Genomic DNA, 12,670 nt, shown 5'->3' on the forward strand with positions numbered 1-12,670 from the left:
CAAAATCCCCATTTTCGAAATAGGCTTCCAAAAATCATAACAATTCTGAACGGCACACTAATTCAAAATCGACTAAGAATAAACGATAAGAACTCGTTCAAGAACAACATAACTGAAACTCAATCGATTCTAACAACATCCAAAAATAGAAGTACAACTCATCGGAGAAATATTTACGATAGAACGAAGCTCTCGCTGCTGCAATCGCTAATCTGCCTTTAGAAATAAATTCTAACGGACGGATCGATCGGAAACTGAAATCACAAAGCTAGAAGAAAGCTTTGGGGCGCAACAATGGAGGGAAGGCATGCTTGGGGAGGAGAAGGAGTGAAGAAGGAATTCAACCAAGCTAAGATAATATATAAAACTCCATATTTTTGTTTTAGTCCCTGAAAAATCCAAAATTTACAAAATAGACCCTGATTAAAATCAAGTCGGCTCTTGAACTCTGTAATCTCTGATTATCTTAAATAAACTCAATTAAGATAAATTTGGGGCGTTACACAGTACCTTCCACGACAAGGGTCAGAGAAGGGCGAAAATAAGGTGAGAAGGTTCCGATTCAGGCCATATTTGAAATCTTCTATGGTTGCATACACTTGTGATTTCATGCTTGAGACTTACAATTTCAAAGATTGGATTTAAATAAAAGAACATTTTACTTTCATATTCATACACACAAAAGATATGGAAAAAGACTTTTCTTTGAAGAGAAGGTAGGGTCTCCAACTCCAATTGTAAATATACAAGAAGTGTGCATAAATAAATTTCTGATATGGGCCAGCACAAAAAGGTATGAATCAAAAGAAATTGGAGCAATAACTACATAAATGATTAAAATAACGCACAACAACCTTACTTTTATTTTTCTTTTGCCTACCATTCAAGGCACTCAAAACCTTTAATTAATTTCCAGCAACCAAGTTAGTGCATATCTACTGGTTCTGCAAGCGAAAATCACAATCAAGATGAATTTGGAATCATTCCATCTTTCTGATAGTATTTTTCCAGTGATGATCAAATACAAAATATTGCATACGACCAATTTAACAGTGCAAGAAGCTAATGAAGGGAGGTACTATGTATACCTTGTGCCAGCAGTGGACTTGCTGGTAATGAATTAACATCTGTTAAGGCTCCTACTCCAACTACAACCATCCTCCTCTTACATTTTTTTTCTGAAACTGTGGCACAAATTATACAATGCACCTAAACAAGTTCTGTAATATTTGCTATGACTGATCCGTTCACTTTATCACTAACGGAAATAAAATGAATTTTAAAAGTTATATTATTCTCATATAAGCATAATAATTGGGAAAAAATGACTAAGCATGAAAATGTAAAAACTTCACCTTATCTAGACAAAAAATATTCCGCTCTGCCACAAGTAAGAATTTTCCAAATACAATTAAAAATCAATTAAAAAAATCAAAAGAAACTCAAAAGGCCTAAATTTCCCTGAAATTTCTTATGGATCTTATAAATATCATCTATTTTTGTGAATTTTATTTGCCACCATTCATATTACCTGACAGATTTTTTGCATAACCATGCACTGGTTTTGAATTAAGAACACAAAATATATGCCCATTATAATTTATTTCATGCTCAAGTGGCCTATTTTCACAATTCAATCAAATACTTCATTTTCAACCCCAGTTTTGACACATACAAACATAATAAAAATCATTGGTTTTTTAATAATCATTTAACTAATCGACCTGCGTAGAGTCTACGAGAAGTTCAGTCCCAGCCGGATTAGATGCATAGAATTAGTCTGCTCTCGATAATTCAGCACTAGTCCTGTAATTACCAAGGAAAAAAGGACAAAGAAAAAGATAAACAATGATATCTCATTAAAAAAACAGAGATAAAGTAGATACTAAAATAAAAGCAGAAAAAAACAAATGCAATAAACTCACGTTTTGTTGGTGTAGGCATAGCTGATGAGGGCAGTAAAGCAGAAAAACCCAACGTAAATCATTCGGCGGAACTTCTGAATTCTCGCAATCTAATTCCAGCCTTCATAAATCCGCCACATATTGAACATTGGTATTTAAATTTTCAGGATTGGATTCACTCAGGCAAACAATCGAACACGTACTCTGCTTACCCGTGATTAAATAAATCAGTGAAACAAAATCAACCTGGTGTAAATTCACTCAATAGGAAAGGATGAGGAACAAAATCAATGCGTCCCAGAAACCAAACTAAATCAGAAACCATGCACTGGAAACCGATCGACGATCTCTATCCCTGATAGGTAAAATCAGATCACATACAATGATATTGGAGACTTGAAATTCATTTTAGTTAACTATTTTTTTTAAAATATTAATTCAGTTAACTAATTTGCATCAAAGACGAGTATTTCGTATTTTTTCTGTCTTCCAATTATGTGTGTGTGTAGCATGATAATTGTAATACTCAAAAGCTTACACACACACACACACATATATATATATATATATATATATATATATATGTATATATATATATATGTATATATATATATATATGACATTACATTTCAATTATATTCTTTAATGAATTAGCTCCAATTTCACAAAAAGTGTATGCTATATATATTAGGAAAACATATATTAAGAGGCTCACTGCTTAGAAACAACAAGCTTTATAAAATCCTTCCTAAGTATCTTTCAGGATTGGATTTTTCTGAATCGAAGCAGCAAACGCCACCCAAAGAATTCTCTTGTATGGAGTCACCTGCTTGCATATATGCATACATAGAGAATAAGAGGCTTTGAAATATTGCATAAGTTTCTGATCAATGTGGGTATCTAGGTAAAGAGGAATCGAAATAGTAACAACAAACTAATAAATTCATATTTTACCAAAAAAACATTGTTCAAGCAGAGTAAGCCACACCAAAAAAAACCGTAATCAACATTCAGTGATTCAAAACATAATAGAACCTAAAGCAAAATGGAAACCCACACACACCCACAGGTCACAACTCAACCAGAAAAAAAAGAAATCAACTCAATCACACAAAAAACCTCAATCTCGTAAAGGTCAATAGACTTGACGGCTCACATTCAGCAAACTACACATACCAGAATAATAATACAATATGCGAAGAGTGTTGGACTCAATACTTCAGTTAGCTACCAGTTTCTTACATGTGTAGGACATGTCAAAAAATAATCCAGCCTCGGTTTGGTCGCATCATAGCTGCGTACACCTGTGATCTCATGCTCAAGACTTGAAATTTCAGAGATTTGATTTTGGAATTTTGGTCGTACCTAGATGTAGGGCGGCGGACATCTTTGCGGCGCTTTTTGGTTGTTCGATGCTCAAGGAATAGGAGAAATCCCCTCCCAAGTAGAATTCCTCTCCCAAAGAAATGGAGCCATGGTGGCGACAAAAAGCGTCTGAGAAAGAAATGGGCTCAGGTCCAAATTTCTTCGAGATGTTAGTATCTATAGGTAGATTAGGTTAAATACTACCCAAATCAGTGGTCAATTTTAGATTTTTCAGAAACCACAACCTTAAATCAGGGCGGCGGAGTGGCGGTTAGGGTTGGGAAGATATTGGGGATCGAACGGATCGAGAGAGGGAGAGTGATATTTCTTTATCACAAACAAGCGTATATATTTTTATTTTTGTAATTATAATAATAATAATAAAAAATAATAATTTTTTTTAAAAAAATTAAAGAAAACACTTTTTACAACTTTTTTACAAAGACTGTTGTTGTAACTCCCAAAAAAACCTTTCATAGACAATATTTTTAAAATTTGTTGTCTTTTATCCCTCAAAGACAACATTTTTTAAAAATTTGTTGTCTTTGATAAGAAAAAACGCTCAAATACAACAGTTTTTACTAAAACAGTTGTTAAATGAGAAAAAAAACAGTTTGATGAAAAATCGTTGTCTTTTGAGTGTTGTTGTTTTGTGTTTTTCTTGTAGTGTATTTCCATATCATAACGCTTATCTAAAAGCATTAACTAAGCTAATAAATACTCCCAATATCTACTAGGTTTCTCGTACTATATCTGCGTCCATCGTCAGCTCGCTGAGGTCAAAGGCCCCAACTCCAAGGTATAGCTTCGCTACGATCCCGAAAGCGCCTCTATAATGGCCAACCCTCAAGAATGTGGCTAAAATACCTTAGAAAAGTGAAAAGCGGAAGTGAGAATTGAAACTGAATCTCGGATGGCCTATTAATAAGCAAAATTTGGACTGTTCGATTTGCATGTCTTGACACATCTTTGGACACCTGTCTTCGGATGATCCGATTATTCACTTTGGATGTTTCGATCTCTAATGTTTCTATGTACTCTTCACACATCTTTAACTTCATGGCCTTACTCTGATCGGATGTTTTGATCCTAGTTCGGATGGTCAGATATTGCCACTTGTCAACCTCCTTTTGACAACTCAGTGGTGTGTGTGGCTGCTGGAGTTCGGAGGGTTTGAAGCTGAATTCTTGGTTTTGAACTCAACTAAACACATTATTTACTTAAATAATGATCCATTGATCATGTTTTACTATTTTAATCTTGTAAAACGAAGCTAGGGTTACTATAGAACAATACAATAAGAAAAATCAAACTCGGAAATACCAAATTTTTAAGCTAAGAAAACTAATCCGGAAGTAATATAAGTGATCTAAAATGATTAAGTTGATCTGCACAAGGTGTTCTACTGTAAATCAATACGGATTAGATCAACTCTTGGCTAAAGGACAATATAATCAGTCTGGGCATGAAGAAATTTCGATTTGGCATTATATATACTCAGATCAAAGACTTTTGAGTGTATTCTCACTAAAGACAAAAGCTTAAATGAGCCGTTGGTTTTGTATTCTACTATAGTCCAAATAGCCACCGTGCCACTGTACTATTCAAAAAAAGAAAAAGAAAACACGTGGCACGCTCTGCTTCAATGTCGGTTATTTGGGACAAATCTGCACTAGCTACATTTATGGACGTTGGATTTTTTTACTATAAATACTTGAGGCTAAAGATATTCAAAGAATAATCCAGAAATTTTGTCAAAGCCATCGTACAATCTTAAAAGCTTTCTGAAAGAATACAACTCAAAGTTTCAAGCTGACTCCACAATTCACATTCACATATCAAATCAATTTAGATATCAATTTTTTCCTTGTAAATTTGAACGATTAATTTTAAAAGTGTTGTTGTAATTCTACCAGAAAAGTGTTTTTGAGCAGACAAAGTTAAGAAAGATAGTCTCAAGGAGTTTCAGGACAAAGGGTTGTTGAACCATTTGAAGTAGCAAAAGCAAAAAGAAAGAACTAATCATATAAGTCAGAAAAGTTAAACTGTGTCCAGTTCAATGAGTATGTCAGTCTGAAAGCTAAGAAAAGTATGATAATGATTGAACACAAGTATGAGATCTGAAATCCAAGTTGTGATAGCTAAGAATCAAATCTTGATGAATATAGTCAACACTTCGAAAAGTATCCTGTTTCATCGGATAAACTACACGGAATGCAAAAGCAAGCTAGTGACAAAACGGACCTGGGCTTTAGCAATAATGATGGAAGTTTACCTAAAACCAATACTATTCATTTTTGGATAAGGGAAATTTGAAATATGTGAATTTTTCAGGTTCAACATGATATATGAGCATCTAGAGCCTAAATTCCTGAAGTCCACCAATATCTCAAAAGAATAAAATTCTACGCAAAGGACTAAGATACGAAAATAAGAGAGTTCAAAGTCAACCTAGATCAACAATAGACCATTTTGGTCTAGGAATGATCAAGCAAGACAAAACACTATGAAGATGAGACATAAACAGTATTTCAAAAACAAAACAGTTCAAAAGAGATACTGGATGACTAAAGTGAAAAATTAGTCTGAACAAAGTTATGTTAACCACTCACAGAACCTTGATCCTAGGTATCAACATGATCACACAATCTTTTGGACACCCATATCAAAATATATGTAAAGATAATTCAAGTATGGGTTCCCAAAAGAATAATCCAGTGTGGACCCAAGCAAGTATGGGTAGCAAAGTTATTTTCAATATGTGATTTCAGTTGACATATGTAATGCCTTAGATTTGATGACTTTCTCCATTGTATCAAGATGGGTCTTTCCAGCATGCTTATTTCCTCACTCACACGCTTCCTGGAAAACTTTTTAAGGGATTCACCCATCCTATAATTTTCTCAAGTCAAGAACACTTAACTTTTGAGTTATTATGTGATGAGCTCCTTAAAAGAAGATGCACATTATTGATATGAGTAGTACCTACCGAATATTTTAAACCCTCGTCAACTGTGCAGTCCTATATCTACTCAGTCTCAGAATCCTTCTCATTCCGATATGGGATCGGTTCATTCATGTCTCCCTTTATCTAGAATCCTACCAGAATCCACTCATTGTTCGTGCAAACTCTTGGCACCAGCGATCACTCCTCGCCCTATTGTTAGCCTCGGACGTCACAACAAGTACTGATCTAAAAAAGAATATAGTCTGGTATCTAGACAATGAATATTCAAGACACATGACTATTAAAATCAAGCCGCCATCTGAATTTATTGAAAACTTTCCAAGGGGTTCACACATCCTATAATTTTATCAAGTAGAACACACTTAACTTTGGAGTTATTATGTGATGAGCACCTGAAAAGAAGACTCACCTTATTGATACGAGTAGTACCTATCGAATATTTTAAACCCTCGTCAACTGTGCAGTCCCATATCTACTCAATCTCAGAATCCCTCTCAATTCGGTATGATATCGGTTCATTCATGTCTCCATACATCTAGAATCTTCCTAGGATCCACTTCCGTGCAAACTCTTGTCATCGATGATCAATCCCCGCCCTCTTGTCAGCCCCGGACGTCACAACAAGAACTGATCTGGAAAATAATTTAGTCTGGTATCTGGACAGTGGATGTTCAAGACACATGACTATTGAAATCAAGCCGCTATCTGAATTTATTGAATGTTACGGTCCCAAAATCACATTTGGAGATGACTACAAATGTAAAACTATGCATAAGGGTAATATTATCTATTCAGTTGATCCTAGCAAGACAGAGACTATATTAAATTGGTCACGATAGACGATAGATTCCGATATCCTTAGTTTCTTCGATCTGAAAAGGTACTACCGTCGCTTTATTGATAATTTCTCATAGATAGCTAGACCATTGAAATAGTTGACAAAGAAATATGTTCCTTCTCAAAGATATGCCTCTAGACAGTTGAAAACTCACGAGGAGAATTTTCATGTACATGACTTGGATATGGCAGCCGTCATCTTTGCTCTGAAGATTTGGCTACACTAATTTTATGGTGAGAAGTTTGAGATTTTTTTGGATCACAAGAGTTTAATGTACTGATTTACTCAGGATGGGTTGAATATGAGACAACACTATTTTTTGGACCTGTTGAAGGATTATGACTACAAGATCAAGTACCATCCAGGTTCTTTGAACCCAGTTACGGATGCACTTAGCCATAGAGTGTATGTGAGTTCCCTTCGTAACAGTGTAGTTTCTCTTGTGGTATATGACTGTTGTTCCTTGGGATTTACTTTTTGTCATAAGAAAGAACAACAAAGGATTCAAGTTTTTCCAGTGCTTGTGGAGCTAGCCTTGTATACTCGTATTAGGGAATCACATTATATGGATCTAAAGATAGTTATGCGGTCTAGGTTGTTGTAGACCGATTTTTTAAGTCTGCACACTTCCTTCATTCTAACCGAGATTTCACTTTTGATAGTATGGCGCGATTGTACATCCTGAAGATTGTATGACTCCATGGGTTCCCGTTGAGCATTGTCAGTAACAGAGATCCGAGGTTTACCTCAAGATTTTGGGATAGTTTCCATTGTGCCTTGGTTACTTCTTGGAGTCTGAGTACATCTTATCATACGGAGACTGACGGTTAGTCGGAGCGGACAATTCTTACTCTTGAGGACATGCGCGGATCTTTTGTGATGGATTTTGGGCCAGCTTGGCAGGATTATTTGCTTTTGATTGAGTTTGCGTATAATAACATCTACCATCGCAGCATTGGTATGACACATTTCAAGGCTTTATGTGAACTTCATTGTCGTACACCTCTGTTTTGGGACGATTTTGGTGAGCATCAGGTTGAAGGGACAAACTTTGTTCAGCAAATCTCTGATAGATTGGAATTGATCAGACAGAGAGTTAGAGCTACTCAGGATAGATAGGCCAATTATGCCAACACGCAAGACATACCTCTACAGTTTCAGCCTGGACACCATGTTTTTCTGAATGTTTTACCTTTTTGGAAGGTGATGAGATTTGTTTTGAAGGGTAAAGTATCACAGAGATGCTTATAATCATCGGGGGGAAAGATAAAGTACTCTGGAACAAGTGCATGACAATAGTCATGGTTCAATGGTAGTATCGAGGTACAGAAGAAGCGACTTGGGAGTTAAACAGATGTATGCGTCCAGAGCATCCCAAGTTGTTTTGATCTTTGTATTTTCTTTTGGTTTCAGTAGTTGTACCATGTAAAATTTTCAGTCGTAATAAAATAGCATTTTATCCAAGTTATTATCAGTTTCCTCAGGCTTGATTTCGAGGATGGAATCTCTGAAGGTGAGGAGAATATAGTAACCCTCAAACCATTTTACAATATTAAATTTTAAAACATGATTAAGGGATCATTAATTTAAGTAACCAGGTGTTTAATAGGATCACAAATAAGAAAACAAGGCTTCGGAACCACCAAATATTTTAGAAGGTCCAAAATACAGTTCGGAAACACTGAAGTAGACAATGTTGATTTCGAAAGAAAAGGGAGGTTTGGAAGGTCTGAACTCAAGATCGGAAGGTCCGATCAATGTTAGACCATGTATTGTGTGAGGTGTAAACCATACACGGACACATAGGAGTTTGGAAGATCCGAACTAGGGCTCAAAATGTCCGAACTTAGGATTTCCCTTAGGTTTCAAGATGCACAAGACATGTCAATTCATGCATGAGAACTACTAGTGGTTCAGTCTACTTCCTACAGAGTAAATATGGTTCAGAAGTTTCATATGAGAACTACTGCAGATCTTACATGCCAAATAAAAAAAGCTCGGACGAAAATGACCAATCAGTTTCAGACTATGCAGACTACGTTTGGCTGGCAACTAACTAAAATCATGAACTTTCTTCAAGCCCGTGGTGATGCCAAAAAGTGGGAAAATCATCATTCATCTAGGAAATATGTTATGAGTTAACATGTCTTGTGCGTCTTGAAACCTAAGGAGAATCCTGAGTTCGGACATTTCGAGCCCTAGTTCGAATCTTTCGAACTCCTACATGTCCGTGTATGGTTTCCACCTCACACAATACATGGCCTCATCCAACGAAACCAAGAAGTATTGACAAAAGTGGTGGTCGTGGCGCAAGCTATTCTTCACATCAACCGTTCAGAAGATAAATTTGTTTTTATCAATTCTTGTACTTCTGACTGGATCATTCTTCTATAACATATTATATTATTTTTTTATCACTATGTTATGAGTTTGATAAATCATCTAAGTTATGACATCACCAAAAAATGGAGAAAGCTGCTAAATAAATATGTTAAGTTTTGGTGATGACAAAATTGATCCGAATAAGTTAAACTAGACCAATAATATAAGAGAAATCAAACTAGGATAGACCAAAGTCTTAAGCTAAGCAAATTGATCCGGAAATAAAATAAGTGATCTGAAATGATTAAGCTGATATGAACAAGGTGTTCTACTCTAAATCAATCCGTACCAAATCAACTCTTGGCTAACAGACAAGCAAATCAGTCTGGAAAGGAAAACATTTTGATTTGACATTCTATATGTTATGCTAAAAAACTTTTGAATGTATTCTCACTAAAGAAAATTGATTAAATGAGCCGTTGGTTTTCGTATTCTACTACAGTCTAAATAGCAAAACTCCATCGTACTATATTTGAAAAGAATGCAAAGATCGATACGTGACATGCTATACTTCAATGTCGGTTATTTTGGGGAAAATCTACACCGATAATTTTATGGACATTGAATTTTTTCCTATAGATATTTTAAGCTAAAGATCATTAGAGAATAATAAAGAACATTTGTCAAAGCTATCGTATAAGCTTAAAATCTCTCTGAAAGAATAAAACTCAAAGTTTCAAGCTGACTTGACTGCACACTTCATATGAATTTATCATAATCAATTTAGTGATCAATTTGTGCTATCGTACATTTAATTTGCAGGATTGATTGTAAAATTATTGTTGTAATTCTACCACAAAAGTGTTTATGAGCGGACAAAGTTAAGAAAAATAGTTTCTAGGAGTTTCAGATCAAAGGTGGTGTTGAATCGAGCTGAATTGGATTTGTACTAGAAGTTGTACCAATCAAAGTTTTTTATTGAAATCTTTTTGAAAACAAAAGAAGGAAAGACATAGAAGCTTGGTTTTCGAACTTGGATAAAGAAATTCCTTTTGATCTTCTCTACTTCATTCATTTATTTGTAATCATCTCAATTTTTATTGCAAGTAATTAGTGCATTGATAGTTCAACACTTGCACAAATAACTCTGTCAGCAATTATTGAGCTGGTAACTCAGCTTAATAATCATTAAGCCGAAAAAGTTTAAAATATTTTAAACGTAATTATAAAGAATCTGTATAATTTGTAAATAGTTGAACAGTCTTACAAAAATAATGACTAAAAAATAAAATAACATTTTTTTATAATTTATAAAATAAATAAATATTTCTACTGTATAATATAATTTAATTTATAGAATAATTTGTTTTTAAAATATATTAAACATTAATATCTTTGTTTTATAACTCTTAATCTTGATTTTATTCTTGAAATTCTATAAGTTCTAAAACTATAGTTATTGATTTTTTAAATTAAATTATTTACACACAAACATATAAGGATAATTTTATGCAATAAAATATCAACATTTATAACATGAAATTTAATCAAAAACATTTTAACGTACATAGTTTTTAGTTTCAGGTATTGTAAATATTTTTCATATACAAAAATCAACTGAATTCTATGAAAATATTTACAAATCGCTAAAAAATCTTCCAAAATAAATCGTGAAGAGTCTATGATTTATAATGCTGTTAAATTCTACAGAAGTACATAAAAATCCGTCGAGTACTCCATAAAATTCTATTGCTTTAAAAATTGTTAAATCTTTACAATGAATACACCCATGTAAAAATTCAGACACTACGCATTTGGTAACATGAACAAATCCGAATTCTTTCGGTTAAGTATGTCTAGGGTTGTAAAATTTTCAACAGAAGATGGAAACAAATCCGAATTGCTAGTTATGGTTTTAATTTAGATTTCGGATTGTTTTGGTTTTGATTTGATTATTTTAGAAATTCTTTAAGTAGAAAATATACTACTTATTTTTTAGAGGTAGAAATATACTACTTTTTTTTGTGAAAAAAACTAACTATGAACAATACCTAGGATATTTTTTTGTCTTTCTAAATTTTTCTCTTTTCTTTCCAGATATAACATCCCACGTTGGCGTACTCAGGCATAGTTTAGTACAATTGATAAGTGAGTAATTAATAAATTATCATCTCTCATTCCATGCTTGGTACATTTTTAAAAAGCTCATGATAAGTCAATGAGCCCGTGATAAATGCTTCTGCAAGTGGAATATGTATCTCTTTAATTTGGTTTGATAAATTTAATACAAGAAAAAAATTCTCAAAAATCCAAATTTAAGTATTACATTTATGCATGTGCAAGATCTTGAATAACAATAAAAAATAAAATTTATTATGGTAAGGTTAATTTCGTCATTACAATCCAATATATAAATTTAATCACTCTTATTAAAATTATACCAAATATTTAATATAGTATCCTATCATTTTAATTATCCTTAATTTATCCTTATATTGTATATTCTTTACTTATCCTATCCTATGTATCAAACTATGCCTTAGATATTTATGATATATATCTTTACTGTTATTAGCTTTCTTGATGAAAATTTAGTGTATAGTGTTATTAGCTTTCTTGATGAAAATTTAATTAAATTAAAAGTGTAAAAAATGACAATTTATATATTGAATTAAGATTTAAATTTGGACTATTTAAAAAGCAAAAAATCATGGAAATGACTTTATACCACCAAATTTTCACCTTTTTTGGGAGTGTTTTGGAGAGTTTTTGCTTATTTAAAAGATATTTTTTTAGATATTATTTTGAATTTGGTGAGAATTTAAAAGTAGGTAGTGTTTGGAGAATAATTGCTTTCAATAGCTTAATTTTTAATTAAATGACAACCATAATTTTTTAAGTACTATATGAATTGTTCTGTTTTAATTATTTAAATACATACAACATTATAAATGTATTAATATAATTATTATATTATGAATATTTTATTAAAATTAATTAACTTTTATAACATGAATTCTTGAAAAAAGATATAAGATTAGTAAAATAAGAGTATAAAAAATGAAAAACAATTTGTATAAATTCAACAAATATGTATAAAAATTCTGAAAATGCAAATTATATAAAATTACAAATATTATTTAAAAACTAAATGCTTGTAAAAGAAGTTTTTTTTGTATCAAATTACCCTATAAAATATTGAAAATATACACTTCTTCTATGAACTTTTAATAGAAATCACAGCTCTTAACTTTTTGTGATAGTTGCACGTAT

The sequence above is a fragment of the Henckelia pumila genome, chromosome 3 (genome assembly GCF_033568475.1).
Source record: "Henckelia pumila isolate YLH828 chromosome 3, ASM3356847v2, whole genome shotgun sequence".
NCBI classification, from domain to species: Eukaryota; Viridiplantae; Streptophyta; class Magnoliopsida; order Lamiales; family Gesneriaceae; genus Henckelia; species Henckelia pumila.